General features: G+C 31.9%; 1 protein-coding gene, 1 long non-coding RNA gene and 1 other non-coding gene across 7 annotated transcripts in view; all 3 read left to right on the plus strand.

Moving 5' to 3' along the window:
* Positions 1-16974, plus strand: part of LOC18103165 (probable LRR receptor-like serine/threonine-protein kinase At1g29720) — a 71506-nt gene that overhangs the window by 254 nt on the left and 54278 nt on the right. The gene's annotated exons all lie outside the window — the stretch shown is intronic.
* On the plus strand, positions 3557-4005 carry LOC127903974 (uncharacterized). The gene is made up of 3 exons (XR_008056773.1): positions 3557-3614; positions 3699-3770; positions 3893-4005. It is a non-coding gene; the product is annotated as an uncharacterized LOC127903974 (long non-coding RNA).
* Positions 4046-4543, plus strand: LOC18103167 (uncharacterized). The gene is made up of 3 exons (XR_008056772.1): positions 4046-4136; positions 4206-4277; positions 4370-4543. It is a non-coding gene; the product is annotated as an uncharacterized LOC18103167 (transcript).

Below are 16974 nucleotides of genomic sequence, written 5' to 3' on the forward strand. Positions count from 1 at the left end.
ACTTTGTTTTCACAGTAATATATATTGAGATCAGATCAGTGAGGTCCATACAGCAAGTCTTTCAAACTTTTCATCTGATCTGATCAAAACCAAGTGTACCTTCTCATAAAATTTTAGCATGTATCTTCTCATAAAATTTTAGTTTTTTTTTCTTTTTATCGCACCTATTAAATCTTATATATTATATGGATAATATATTATATGGATATAAATATCAACATAAATTATCTTGTGTTTTGGAATCAAAGAAGGATATTTTAATATGTGACTTTGAATAAACTTTTAAGTGGAATGGAGGAAGGAAATGGTAACTCATTCACACACACACATATATATATATATATAGAATAACTAGAAAATTAGGAACAAAAAGATTGAATCAGAAATATCGAAAAAGATTTTTTTAAAAAGTTCAAAGAAATATAAAAATAAAAAAGCTGATTTATTATTCTAATTTCATCGATATTGAATTTGAATATTATAAAAGATTTAGAACAAAAACAACAAGAAAAGGGTGGTTTTATTCCACTTCCATTTTTGTTATTCTATTTATTGTAGAAAATAAAATAGCCTATTATATTGTGTTTTTTATTTTTTATAAATCTTAAAAGTTATTAATTTTCAAACGAGGCATTTGGGCCAGATGAAAGTTCCCCTTCACTTCCTAGTATCATCTTTATTTGAATTTGGATAACTATGTTAACAATATTTGGGCCCTCGTTAGGCTTAGTCATATCTAATTTTTGTGACCCTTTCTAACTATACAATATATAGGCTTTTTATTGTTAGAAAAGCTCAAATTATTTATTTATTATTTATTTTTTTAAAAAAATTATGTTTTATTTTATTTATTTATTATTAACTTTTTTTAAAAAAGATTATGTTTTATTTTTGTCTGTAGAAGTGATTGTTTATTTGCACGCCTCTTCTAAACTTTTTAATAGGTAAGGACAGTAATGTAGCTAGTATCTGGCTGTCATTGTCAAGCTAGATTGAATGAGATCCAACCCAATTTAGTTCAGGCAATATGCACCTTGACCCTATAGTTTATTACTGGATTATCATGTCTTGTTATACTGCGATGCTTTTGAATGTAATACCCACACATTACTAACATGTTTTTTAAGGAAAAATAATTAATCGTATAAGGATTGACTCAATATGATCCGGTCTAATATAAATATAGTTTAACTCAAAAAACTCAAGATGTTATTTTTTTTTTGTAAATATTAATAAGAAAACATATTGGATTGACTTAGATCAACTCGAGTTAACTTGTCAAATTCATGTTCTAGGTCATGAGACCGTGATAACTTCATAGAAAACAAATAAGAAAAAAAAATAAAACTCAATTCTTAATCAGCCAAATGTTGAAAGATAAAATTGAAAATAAAATTTAATAACAAAAACAAAACAACTTGAGTCAACCTGGATTAACTTGTTAAACTTAGATTATGAGACCAGATAACTTCATAGAAAGAAATTTGAAAAAAAAATATAAAGATCAATTCTCAATATTGAAGGATGTAATTAAAAAAAGAAATTCAATTAAAAAAAGAAAAGTAAAATCCAAGACACATGTCATAAGGCTATGATAACCGTATAAAAAAAAATAGAAAAATAATTATGAATTTCAATACCTAATAAATTCAATGTTGGAGGATAAAATTAAAAAAAAAAGAAACAAATAACTTGAGTCAACTCAAGTTAACTTTTCAAACTTGTGTCACGAGGTTAGGATAACTTCATAAAAAATAAAACAAATTATGAAATCTAATTTCAATTAACTCAATATTGATGGAGAAACTGAAAAAAAAATATTCAATTAAAAAAATAAAAAAAAAATCAAGTTAATCAAATTAATCTGCAAAATTCATGGTTTAGGTCATGAGAATAAAATAACTTCACCAAAAAAAATTTAAAAACTTTATAAAACTCAATCTCTAATAAATCTAATGTTGAAAGATAAAATTAAAATTATATATAAAAAAAATCATTATTCCAATTAAAATTGATTTGTGAGGAGGGGTTAGTGAAGTACCCACGTTTTGTTTTTTAGTTCATTATTCCAATTAAAAAAATTATTATTATATAAAATAATATGAATTTATATTAACTTTTACAAATAAAGTTTACTAGAATTTATTATTATATAAAAAGTTGTGATTTTGTTTTGTATCTAATTCTTTTTCAAGAAATGACATAATTTGAACTCATGATTTTTTTCTTTCGTTTGATCATACCAATTAAGATACATCTACAGGTACAAATAACAATAAAATAATATTTATACATAACAAATTCTTATCATCATATAGTAATAATCCACCAATCCCACAATTTAGTATTTAACCTTAACAATCAATTTATAGTTAAATCTAGTTAACGACCAATTGAGTTAACAAATAATATTTTGTTTTTAATTTTTATTTAAAATAATATCTTTTTAGAGTTAACTTGCAATTAATCTAGAGTTTGATTTAGATTATATTTTAAATTAATTTAAAAATTAATATAGTTAAATCTAGTTAACCCAATTGAGTTAACAAATAATATTTTATTTTTAATTTTTATTTAAAATAATATCATTTTAGATTTTTTTTTATTTGCAAATAATTTCATTAAAAATAAACCTGAAAAGAATATAATCTTAAGGTTAACCTCCAACCATGCAATCAAATTTTAATCCAAATTAAATTCTGAACTGAGTAATATCTATGATGATAGGTTAATATATGACTGCGTGTCTCGAGGTACTTGATGTGAATGGTCTTTACCTATATGAAACACCCATGACTACCCAAACAAAAACACCATCGTAATCTATTTATTATTATTATTATTAATCTAACAACTATTTGAGAATGTTTTGAATAGTGCACATTCCTCATGAATCATTATTATTTTTTTGAAAAAAAAAACCCCACCAGATGAAGCGTTAAGACAAATCGGTAAGACAGTAAACGAGGATGGCCAAATATCCTTGAAGTTCGTCGATAGTTGTCAACAGAAAGGAGTTGTTGAGACAGAACTGAATTCTGCTCCACCAAACTTAGAAGGGAACAGCACCATCGGATGTAACTGCAGCATCACTGATGATAATTACTGTCACATTACTTCATTGTAAGCCTCCTAATTACTTTACATTTTGATGTTTTTCTTTGTTATATATATATATATCTTAGCTTTCCTAAACAGTGACCAATGATGTCTCTCTCTCCTGCTTGCAATAAAGCCTGCTCAAAGATTACAGTCTTCCAGGCAGGCTTCCTCCGGAATTGGCCAACCTTACTTATGTCAAAAAAATGTAAGAACCCTTAATTAAAGACATATATATGTTTCTGCTTCGAGGCCTCAATTCTGAATCTTGAGATGCCTCGATGATAATTAATACTCATCAGATGTTATGTGATTATGAGTTTGCCATTGTCTGTCACAGTTTATATTAAAATTTATATTAAAATTTCAAGCGTTTATATTAATTTTTGGAGCAATTTTCAAGATGGAAAATAATTTTTATACAACAATATAGTGTATGACAGCGATTTTACTCGCAACTATATATACGGCACAATTCCGGTGGAATGGGCTTCGATGAAAAATCTGTCTTCCATGTAAGCTCATTTCAACCTCATCTTGGTTTATCTTATTTACTATGTAAGAGTGAGCTTAACACAACTAACTAACCTCTTATGCAGCTCGCTTACTGCAAATCGCTTGTCAGGAAATATTCCTGGACATTTGGGAAGTTTTACTGCCCTCACCTACTTGTATGGCTTGAATCTATAGTGCTCTACCTCTCGTTTGAGTTATTCGAATATTGCAAGCAATGCTAGTTTACTTTGTTCTCTAATGGTTATTTCACTTTATCAAATACAATTATAAAATATAGGAGCCTTGAATCAAATCAGTTTTCTGGTGTTGTCCCACCTGAGCTTGGCGAGCTTGTCAGCTTAGAAACTCTGTAAGACATTTAACTAAATTCTTCATTGTGAAGACTTGCCAGAGATTTCGTTTTCATTAGTTGAAATCTTTGCTTTGATGCCGTGAATCAACAATTGCAGGATACTCTCCGGCAATAAGTTAGTGGGGACCTTGCCAGAGGAACTTGCGCAGATAAAAAACTTGACGGATTTGTAAGCCCTCACTTATTTTCCTTCAACACATTTTTTCTCTCTCGATAATTTAACATATTCAATGTGCAGTCGCGTAAGTGATAATAATCTTAATGGCACCGTACCCGAGTTCATTGGGAAGTGGAATCAACTTCGAAAGCTGTGAGATGTTTATCTTCACAAGATCTTAATTCATTCTAATGCAACATGATACACTTTATTGAGATTTTTTGTTCTTTTCGTGACTAATGAAGTGAATTGTACGCGACTGGATTGCAAGGACCCATACCTCCTGCAATTTTTCATTTGGAAAAGTTGTCTGATTTGTGAGTAAAACCACTTTCTTGTGCTGCATAGCTCCTGGCTCCTGCTGTATTAATTATTGAAGAATTCTTTTTGTGTGTGAGAGATAGGGAGAGATAAATGAAGGTCTCTTACTGTTATGCAGGAGGATTGCTGATATGCCTGGACCAGAGTTTCAGTTACCTAAAAAGCCGATTGAAAGGAAATACTTGTATGTAAATTGCTTCCTAACTTTTCACAGTAAAGTTGAGGATATGTTCTGTTCAGAACTGTTTAACCAACCTGTAACTTGTTGTCAGGGTTCTGAGGAACATCAATTTAACTGGAACAATCCCAGAAAACGCATGGAAAGTGGAAAAAACACTGTAAGTGTGAACTTCACTAATCGCCTTACATCTGCTGCTAAGCAACATGGAATTTCTTTTTATACATTTCAATTCTGCCACATTTTTCCATTATGATCTCCATGTACAGCTGGTGCGTGGGATCTGCCTGAATCATCAGGTTGTTAGTATAAGTTAAGGATCCTACATTAATATATAATCCTGGGTATATAATAACTAAAGTCTACTAGAGTGAGTAGAAGAATCACAACTAGCTTCTAACATAACATTGACTTATTTTCACAACCGATGAGCTCCTATGAGAAGGTAGTGATTTCAAGCAACTGCAACTCTCCAAGGAAGAATATAAATAGAGGATTACTTCAAAGAATTTAATAACCTTTAATTATGAGACATATATATATATATATATATATATATATATATATATATATATATTCACCTGTTTATTGCCATTATATTTACAAAGATGTAAAATCTTCTTCAGAGACTGAAGCCTAAAATTTTGTTTGCTGTAATTTCTTGCAGCGACTTAACTTTTAACAAGTTGGTTGGGGAGATTCCTCCTAATACAATACGACGACAGTTTACGTGAGCAATGTTAAAGTCTGATAATTTGAAATTTGGTTATTGAAATCTTATCAAGGATGGCGCAATATATTATGCTGAAAGTATGAGTGTGGTTCTTACCAGGTTTTTGAGTGGCAACAAGCTGACTGGAACAGTGCAAGACTCATTCCTCCAAAATAGCCCAAATCTGTAGGTTCCTAAATTACACCCATCATTAGATTCAGTACTTATTTGAATATTGATATGCTTTGCCTTTTTTCCTTGAAGATCCATGACTAATGCCTGTAAGTTTATGAACTGCATGACCTTAACTGAATATACAAATATGAGATTTGACCTCTCTGCGCTGAAACACAATAATATAACCTGAGAGTGAAGCTGCAAGTAATTAATTTTGATTTTTTAAAAAACCGCTTACTTTTATCGTCTTCTCTGCACTGCAGTCTCACCGCTGACAGCACTGCATTCAATTTCGTCATGCTTATCTCGTATGCATCATGAACAAGTTCATTCCCAGTTTCCCCCTTTCCTGTTATCTTTGACCTGTGTGTTTCCACTCCCTTCAAAGTAAGCTAGTGTTTAGTAATGCAGTAGAAACCGTGTTTTTTAAAATTTTATTTATTTATTTATTTATTTTTAAATTGTTTTTATGTATTTATATAAAAAAATAATTTTTTAAAAATAAAAAATAATATTATTTTGATGTATTTCCAAGCAAAAATCACTTTGAATTGCAACCGTTACCATACTCTCAAACATCCCTTATAATTCTTCATGTTATGCTTATATTTCATACTCACAGGAGGTTAATGAGTAGAGAGACCCCGAACCAAGACTTGTAGATAAATTATATTTTTTAACATGAAACACTACCGGATTTAATAGTTTTACCGATAAATTTTGTCGGTGTTTACACTAGCAATCCATCGATACGTATGTTATCAAAAGACTCACGGATATAAATGGTCTATCGAAAAAACTATTATCGGTAATTTATAGATTATCGGTGAGTCTATCGGTAATAAATATATCGATGAATTTACATACGAAAAAAGCATATCAATTTTTTTTTTTTTTTACGATCGAATACAATAAATCTAAAATAAAGACGGCAATGGATGAGGAGGAGGAGATAGATTGTAACCGGGAACGTAGGGGCAATTAAGGGGTGTACATGAACTAGGGGTGATCATTTTCAGTTTTGTTCGGTTTCTACCTATAAAAACAATCAAACTGAAATTTTGTAAAAGAAAAAAAAACAAAAATCAAACCGAAACCGGTTTCGGTTCATTTTGGTTATTTTAAGTTAAAAACTGAAACTCAACTAACCGGTTTCAGTTCATTATATTGTTTTTTGGGTTTTTTTGGACTTTCTAATGAGTTTTTTCGGTTCAATTTGGTTTGATTTGGTTTATTTATTAACTAAACTAGTTCGATTCAGTTTTTTAATTTCAAGCTTATGAAACTGAAACTGAACCGAATTTTTTTAAAAATATTCTAATCGGTGTAATCAGTTTTTTTTCAAGGTTCGGTTTTTTTGTTGTTTGTTTTCTGGTTTTCTTGGTTTAATTGGTTTGTTGGTTTGTTTGCTCACCCCTAACATGAACCACCCATATCTGATCTCATCTCCATTACCAATTGACAAAATTCTCCATAATCAGTAGTGAGTCATCATATATATCATTAAGATAGGTTGTCCGATCTTGTACTTGTTGGTCTAACATCACTGTGAACTCCAAAGTTTGATTGCTTAGAATTGATTGTGAGCATCCAATAGTTGAAGTACTACGATTCGTTCATAAATTCTTAGTCATAGTGTTAGAGAGTCCATATACTCGATTTCTATCAGGTCCACCAAATGATTCTCCCTCCAACCACAAATCTGGACCGATATCCAAATGGGTCGAAGGCTCATCCCCGTATCTCTCCTTCAACCGGCTATTATATGTATCTTGTAAAGAAAAAATAAATTCGTCAAATTCAAGGACATAATAACTTAAGAAAAAAAAATAATTAAACGCCAATATACCACAAAATATTGAGCTCGGCTATCAACGAACTACTACACCCTTTTTTGACGGTCATCACTCCGCACATGCATTTCAACAAAAAGTTTCATCAAGCTTGGCTCGCATACAAAAACTATAGCATGTAATAAAAAATGTTGTCAATTCAATACATTTATAAAAAATAACTAATAAAAAAATGGATGTAGTAAAAAAAATCCTATCATCAAGTGAAATGTGTGGACGTCACATACTAAATGTATTCTGTGAATACAACCTCTGAGATGTATGATGATAAAAAATCTTTCCAAACTATCACGTCATTCTAGCCTAGAAGCTCTCTTTCTTTCATATATTTTTGGTTTTTTTTTTTGTGCTTCATACAAAAAATCATGCAACTTATATGGTACAAATTAATTATTTATTAGTAAATGAAAAATAAAATTTTAATATTTGAAATAAAATAATAATTTTGGATTGGATCTTTCATAATTGGAGCGTGATTCTCTTAAATCTTCCTCGTAAAATTATTATAAGCTCTCTCCCATTCAAAATTTTCCTTGAAGTAAAACTTTATAAAAGAAAATTTTCAATAATTTCAATAAATGGTCCAAATTAACATTAAAAAATATTTTAGTTAATACTATCCTTAAACCTTGAAAATCATGCATCGACCTACGGTTTCCATTTAAGATATTTGGAAACCTGACTTCATTGAAATAATAGAATTTCCATAAATGATTTGAAGGCTGATGTTATTGTCTATGTATATATATAGAACACTGGTAAGTGTATTATGTAGAGTTTGCAATACAATTGTTCTCTAGAAAGTAAACAATCTCAGCAACAGCTACTCTCATTATATATTAGAAAGAAGTTGGAGTTCCAAGTGGAGATGGAGAGGGGAGGGGGAGGAAAATCTCCTAAAGGTTCAAGACATCTCCAAGGGAAGAGAAAAAAAGAAAGCCAAAAGGAAAAAAAAATAATTGTTTTCATCCCTCATGTTTATAGCTCCAAGGGGACAGCAATATTTGAGATATAAAATAGCATTTGTATATTGGGGGAGCTATTCCTACATATTGATCAAAAGAGTCAAAAGTTTATTTAATATATTTTTATGCAAAAAGAGAGGTTTTGATTGGAGTTGTATTAGTTAATTATAATTAATAAATAGTTGTATCAATTTCAAATATATTAAAATACAATTAGCTTTTCTAAATGACTTTTTTTTTCATTGGAGTGCATATATAAAAAAATATCATATTTACATTATCAATTTGGCTCTTCTAAACAGTTTCCTTTGAGATGCTCTTCTAGGAAGGAGGATAATGAGTTGACATGTATGTCATTATTTTCTCCTATTCACTACACCATTACACAGTTTTACCGACGGATTCATTCCGTCGGTGTGAGGCACGTAAACTGTCGGTAACATTTTTACCAATGGAATTCGTCTGTCGGAATATTGATCGTCGGTAATTTCCCATTCCGTCGCTAATTCTGTCGGGAATTAAAAAAACCAAACACCGACGGTATTACAGACGGCGAAGCGCGCCAAAAAAAAATTCTCGCGAGAACTTTACCAACGGAATCATTTCATCTATATTTTCAATAGTAATCACCGAAGGAATATCCGTCGGTGATTGTGGCATGGACAGCAAATATTTCAGAACTCTCTGTCAAATACCGAAGAAATATATTCTGTCGGTAATAATAATTGTAAACACCGACCGAATATATCCGTCGGTAATTGTGGCATGGGTGGTAATTTTTTGCAACTCTCGGTACAATACCGACGACAAGGTTCTGTTTGGAAAGCCGTCGGTATTTATTTAAAATATGTTTTTAAAAAATTATTTATTAATAGTTAAAAAAACTTAATAATCAAATAAAATTGTATTGAACATTAAAAATATAAAAATAATGTTAAATAATATTCATCCAAATATTCATTACAAATTTAATGTGTTTAAAAATCAAAATTAATCTAGAATGGCGGCGGAGCTGGAGGAGGAGGAGGAGGCTGGTTGTTCTCGGGACCGTACGACCAAAAAGAGGCTGCACATGTATCATCACCCATCCTTGATCTAATCTCCATGACCATTTGACGGAGCTGATCATAATCCATTGAGAGTCGTTCATATTGTTGTTTCAAGGCCATGAACTCCTCAGACTGGGTGCTCGATACTGATGGAAAGCTCCAAACGGTTGAGACACTACGGGCTGACCGCAAGTTTTCGGCCGTAGTGTTAGAGAGCCCGTAGACCCGATTATTATCGGGTCCACCAGACGATCCTACCTCCATCTACAAATCCAGATCAAAATCCAGATGGGTCGAAGGATCATCCCCATATCTCTCCCTCAACCGGCTATTATAGATCTCTTGATTTTTTTTTTAAATCATCATATTCAATTCAAGAAAATAACAACTTATGAAATAAAATGATTGAACGAACATACCATGAAGTGCTGAGCACGGTTGTCCACGAACTACTGCACCCCCTTTTGGCGGTCTTGACTCCGCATGTGCGTCTCTACAAATAGCTCCATTGGACTCGGCTCATGTCCAAGAGACGTAGCCTGTAAGGAAAAAAAGGGTTGCAAGTTAAATATATTTATAAGCAACAACAAATTAATTAACGATATATTTCATTTAAATTAATCTTACCATCCGCTTCGCATGTGCTCTGAATGGGACGGAGCCGCCGGTGTGCGTGGTCACCGAACCATGAATTTGCCGGTTAAGGTTATCGGCGCCGGACTGTGAGCGCTGTGAGAACTGCTCAGACGTCACGTGCTCAATATATGTCGTCCATATATCTCCCGAGATGAATGGCGGTTTGAATTCCCGCCAAACCGTCACCTCATTACATCCTTCAAGACCGTTATCCCTCGTATATCTTTTTGCTTTTTTTGGGTGTCATACCAAAAATCACGCAACCTACTTCCATAGTAACAAATTAGAATTTAGAACATAAAATTATAAAACAAAAATAAATATTATTTTTGATGTTACCTAGTTCCGCGTGATTCTCCCATACCCTCCTCACAACATTGTTGTTCGCACTATCCCACTCAAATTTATTCTGTGTATATAAATAATTCATTTAAAATAAAAATAGTACAAGATATAAAATTATAAAAATAATTTATTAAAAATAAGCTAGAAATTAAAAGTTAACACCTACCTGAAATTGCCGAAACCATGCATCGATATTAAGTCTCCACTCAGGATGTCTGGAAACCTGACTCCATGAAAACAATGGAATCTCCATCGACGATTTAAACGCCGATGTTATTGTCCTGACAGCCTCAATGTTTGCGAACCTGAAATTAAATAAAATTAATAAAATATTAATTAGTTTTTCATAAATTATGTTATAAGTATATAGAAAAAAACTAAAACCTAAACAAACTTACATTGAGAGGTCATCCTTCCATTGTGCCTGGTACTTGCGGGTGAAGGGACCCCGCTGTGAAGGCACACCACCTTTGCGCTGTGAAACCGTGCTAGAAGAGGCAGCATCACAAGTTAGCGCAGATGCCGTGATCAGCACCTAAGGATAGGTCCTCCTCGCTGCTAGAAGAACTAGCTGCAACCGTCTGCTGACGATGTGCTGTAGATTTCATTCTACGCATCTACACAAATTTATACGAATAATTACATAATTAACTTTGATTATTTTAAAAAAATTCAGCAGCACCTCCTCTATACTGGAGACTACACAGTTTTCAAACCTGCAAATCTTTATAATAACCATAACCCAATTGACTCCATTGGAATATCTTATATACAACCTCATCTATGGAAATTCAAAATCTATATATTTTCAACTAATATCTATAGAAATGCATAAATGACAATTAAAATTAATGGAAATAATAAAAAACATAACAATCAATAATAGAATAAAATTGAGATAAAACAATGTAATTTAATTCTTCATTTCCAATTACCATTTCAATGGAAAATTCAACAATAACAATTAAAAGAGACTAAATTATCAAATAATTATTACAATACAAACAATAAAATAATTAAATTTTCATTCAACACATCTACATAAATTTATACGAATAATTAAATAATTAAATTCAATTATTTAAAAACATTCGTCAGCACCTCCCCTATATTAGAGACTACCCACAATTTTCATACCTACAAATATTGATAATTACACAAATATTGCAAAATCAACTCTATACAACCTAACATCTATAGAAATTCAACATCTATATATTTTCAACTAACATCAATACAAATTCATAAATAACAATTAAAATTAATCAAAATAATAAAAAAACATAACAAACAATAATGTAATAAAATTAAGATAAACTAATTAAATTTAATTTTATATTTCAATTAACATTTTAAAGGTAAATTCAACAATAACAATTCAAATTTAACAAAATTTTCAAGGTATTATGGCAATACAAACAATAAAATAAATTTAACAAATAAAAAGAAAAAACTAAAGAACACTACACAAAACAAACAATACACAAAACTCAAGAACACTACATAAATTCAAAATAAATTTAGGAATGAAAAATGTAAAACAAAGATAAAGAATAGTGTGTTTACCTTTATAGTGTGTTGATTTCAAGATTTTATCTACAAACAATACACAAACCAAAGAACACCACAAAAATAATCATAATTAAAATAAAAAAGTAAAAAAAATACAAAGATAAAGAAAGGAGAATACATACCTTTTAATATGTTGAAAACTAAAAACAAAACAATAAAAATAGAATAATATTTTTTTGGGCAGTGGCATTAAATTCCATCGGTAATTTTAGTCGGTATTTAATTGATTTTCGCACCAAAATTTCAAAAATCCCTCCAGATTTTTCGACATTTGTTGGCAAATCCGTCGGTAATTCTTTGTCAAAGCACGGGCGCATTGGATTTGACGCATCCATCGGAAAATCTGTCGGTAACTATGCCGACCGACTAGGCAGTCTGACAGTCGTGCGCTTTGGAATGCGCGTCATCTGTCAGTGAATGCATCGATATATCCATCGGTGATTGTGGCAGGGGTTGTAATGTTTTTGCAACTCTCGGTAAAAAACCAACGGGTAACAGTCCGTCGGTATAGCCGTCAGTGAGTGTGGAAAAATTCTGTAATTTTTTTGCAACTCTCGGTAAAATACCGACGGGTACCAGTCCATCGGTATAACCGTCGGTGAGTGTGGAAAAATTCTGTAATTTTTTTGCAACTCTCGGTAAAATACCGATGGGTACCAGTCTGTCAGTATAGCCGTCGGTGAGTGTGGCAAAATTCTGTAATTTTTTTGCAACTCTCGGTAAAATACCGACGGGTTCCAAGTAGTCGGTCTATCCATCGGTAAAACTGTCAATCTTTTTGCAAGTTCTATTTTGTATGCCTGTCTATCCTCCTGCACAAAAGCTTGAATTGCAAACTTACAACACACACAACACAATAACAAGAGCTGACAATTATAAAATAAATATTTCATGTTCCAAAATATCATCCTTAATATTACATTATAAAAATAAGGCTTTACAGCATATTTAGTCAGAATTTTCATCTTCGTCCTCAATTGAATTGTTATCAGCTTCATCGTACTCTTCAATGTGGTTATCATCTTCTTCATCAACATTCTGTAGTCCACTAGAGCTTCAAAACAGCATTCAACTCCTCTGCGTCAACATCAACAAGATTATCGTCGAAAACATGAAAATTCAAATTTTCTTCTAAGTCAATCGAAGGAGCAGCTCGGTATGGTTCGACCAACTCACTTGCTTGAAAGACTTCATCTATCACACTTGTGTCTTTTTTCTCATCCTGAACAACCTCGACACGACCCCTGGGTTTGGTTTTTAAAACGGATAACCAATCAACTCTTGATCGGTCCTTTCTAAAGGAAGGGGTGTATGTGTAATAAACTTGTTGGCATTGCTTTGCGAAAAGAAAGACATCGTTTACGTTGCGGTGTCTAGCTTTCGAGTCTCTCTGTGTGCATACCAACACAGGTAATCCTCCATGAACCCTTTGGTTAGAAGTGCATCGTTACAACATCTTGATGCAGAAACTTTTTATTTTTACACTTCTTGCATGGACACCTAATACCGCCATCAGTAAAATTTCTCGTAATAGATGTTGCGAAATTAATAAAACCCTTAACCCCGTTACAATAATCCATCTTTCACAATCCTTGAGGTGAGTCCTAATACATCCATGAACGATCATCCATGACTTCTATTGAACCTCTATAAAATTATGACGACAACATGTATTAATTAAGTATGTTTATTTAATAAGTATGTTACATAAATAAACATAACAAAAATATTGGTTTGCCCTGACATTATCCAGCAAGCTAAAAAAACACTCATGTTAAATATTCATTATCAATTATTAACTATCAACGTCCATATAAATTTATACATATATAAATTTACGGAAATCACTACTTCGCAATAGAATTGATAAAAATTAAAACGGACCCGTTGAACAAGCTATTATTTATTTCATCACAACACATCTAATTCGGTGTAATTCAAACAAAGTTTCAACAATTTACAAACAAATATAATTTGATAAAATCTAAAACAAACTATAACAACTACAAAATTATACATTCATACTACAAGTTTCTTTGACAAATAACAATCAAACAAGTACATACGTTAACAAAAAAACATATACTAAAAAACAAAATTCACATTTAAATGTTAAAACTAAAAAGGTTAGATTTACTTATAAAAAATGATAAAATCTACAAGAACGGATATTGTGACCACGTACAAAAGTATAAGAAACTTGAGTGCTTGTGTTGAGAAGAGGGGGAGAGTTGGGATGGGTGGTTGGCTGTAGTTTGGGAGGGGAGAGGTGGGATGGGGAAGAAGAAGGGGAAGAAGAAGGAGAAATAGAGTGTTGGCAGAGCGGGTATATATTGACTTTTACTGATGGAATCACCGATGGACACGTTCCGTCGGTGAGTCCACCGGTGACTGTGCCACGTCACTGTACGGAGATCTCGGTTTGAATCCCTCGGTCATTCAGTCGGTAAAATCATCTGAAAAAAAATCCACGTCATCACACCGTTGCAGCTTTCCAAAAAAACTATATAATCCGTCAGTGATATGGAATTATTCCGTCATTATATACCGACCGTATCACTGACGGGTATTGTCTGTCGGTATATACCGACAGAATTGGAGACGGAATTATTTCCGTCGGTAAAAATTATCGACAAAAACATTCCGTCAGTAATTCCATTGGTTTTCGCTGATTTTCTGGTAGTGATTGCTTCCTATTTCATTCTTCATACTGCGCCTCTATTTGGGCCCTTAGATTGGCCGTCACAACAATAATTTCTTCTCGAACCAACTCTTGATTGACTGTTGATTCGCTGGCTCGAGCTATATCGTAGTATGCTTATGATAGAGACACTATAGTTTGCTCTCATATCTCATACCCTATACCTAATTCTACCAGGTACACCAGTTGCTCCAACTTATTCAATTAATACAATTTAATTGTCATCAATTCTATAAAAAAATCAATTTTTGTTAAATTTTTCAACCTAACAATAAAATTGAAAAACTATGATTGATACCCCTTAAATAATCCATCAATTCTAGCAGATCAATTCTAAAAAAAATTAATAAACAATTTCCCTTGAAAACAATTAAATCTTAGTCATCCAAGCCATCACCATCAATAAAAGAAAAACCATTATATGAAACCTAGTGCATTTCTAGCGCTTGCATCGTGAAGTTTATTTATTCTCTTTATTTATTTAGATTTATGGTTTTCTTGATCTTTTCCAGCGATGTTTCGTACAATAACTTTTCACGGGCACCAAGATGCAACAGCAGTAACGAGTAAGGATGTTCATAAATATTTGAAATGGGATATTCTTGGTGATTTTGAAACTGAATGATTTGAGTTTATAAACCAGGAATAATATAAACTGGTTTCGAAGCTCGTCCAGCAATAATAAATTGTAAGGCTCTTCTTTTATACTCTGTGGACTGCAATGTTTTTCGTATTTATATTTCTGTAGATGAAATTTAGCAATAGAGATTCTGCTGTATGTGATTTCAAAAAATCCCACAGGGTCAAAAGAATTACTAGCAAGATCTTGTACCTATTTGCGATAACAACGTACGCTATCATGAGTACAGAGTTGCAGAGACAGATACAATTACTTCAGATGAACGTGGAATTCAGACAAAACATATTTTGATATTGTAACTAAATAATAAACTATACTACATCTTTAAATCCTACCTAAGCAGAATAGATAGATATCCAGAATTAATTTTTGCTCAAAGTATAATGCTTATCATTTTTTCAAAGAGCAAACACAAAAAAAGGTGATGTTGTTAGGAATCAACTCTGCAAATTCAACGATTATAAAGTCTAACTCGAGCTAGATTTAAATTTAAATTAAAAAGAATATTAAGCTAGTTAAACCTAGTTAATTTGATAGGTTGATATATAATCTAGTTAAATTCACCTGGTGTAATTGATCTGATAGGTTATCATGTGATCCAGCCAAATTCAGCTGGTTCAACATTAAGAGAGTTTTTTCATGAATTTTTTTAAAGAGCAAAACAATTTTTAGTAAAAAAATATTCATCTGAATTAATTTAAAGATCCGTAGATTAATCTAATAATACAATAATTCAGATTTTTAGATCAGGTTAGATCGAGTAAGATTTACAACTACACAACATACATGTTAACTTACATTCTTAGAGGAATCAAGCACAGGAAGGGCATACAATTCAGATGGAATCCTATAGGGCCAATCAACAGGACACTAAGCTATTCTGACAGCTTTAGCTATTAAATGATCCAATCAACTGCCTTATTTGCATTCCTATATATTTGATTCAACAACAACAACATATGGAAGCCTACAAAGCTGCTGTTTGATATCTTCTACCTAAGCAGAATAGATACAATAATCTTGAATATTTTCCTTGAGAGATACAATTTTTTTAAGCATGTTTTGATTCTGATTCCGAGGCTTTTTTCTGATACCAGATTCTTAGAATTCAATCTACAAAACCATTTATTATTCTAACATACTATAATTTTCTTGATATACAGAAGCGATCTTCTTCCATGCTCAGAGATATCTCGGTGCCCAAAATGTATGGTTTTTTATTTTATTTTTTTCATAATAAGAACTTGCGCACTTCATAAAATCCGAGTGTGCCATTAAAGTTTATCGATGTACCATATTTATTTGTGTACTTCAATGTTTGAATGACATTGATGATTGTTAGCTTTTTAATTAGATTCTATCTCGAAAAACTAATAAGGTCAATTCATGGTCACTTTATTGGAAAATTTATACATCAAAACGTGGTCTGAAGTAGAACTTTACCACTGGTTTCACCATCAGAAACCAAAAGTTGACAGAAGGTCATTCATTGAGTTGAACTCATCTGACAGTGGCAAGGCACTTGATGAAGTGTTGACCAGTGACTAATCATAGTTTTGAAGCTTTATAGTAAAGTAAATGTTGGGTTTGTTGCCATTGCATGTGCAGCAAATGGACGACACCAACCATTGACTATTGGCAGCCACCATTGTTGAAGGTGAGTTGCAGTTGGTGGCCACCATTGTTGACAAAAAACAAGTG

This window comes from Populus trichocarpa, chromosome 11, assembly GCF_000002775.5.
Source record: "Populus trichocarpa isolate Nisqually-1 chromosome 11, P.trichocarpa_v4.1, whole genome shotgun sequence".
In the NCBI taxonomy this organism is placed as follows: Eukaryota; Viridiplantae; Streptophyta; class Magnoliopsida; order Malpighiales; family Salicaceae; genus Populus; species Populus trichocarpa.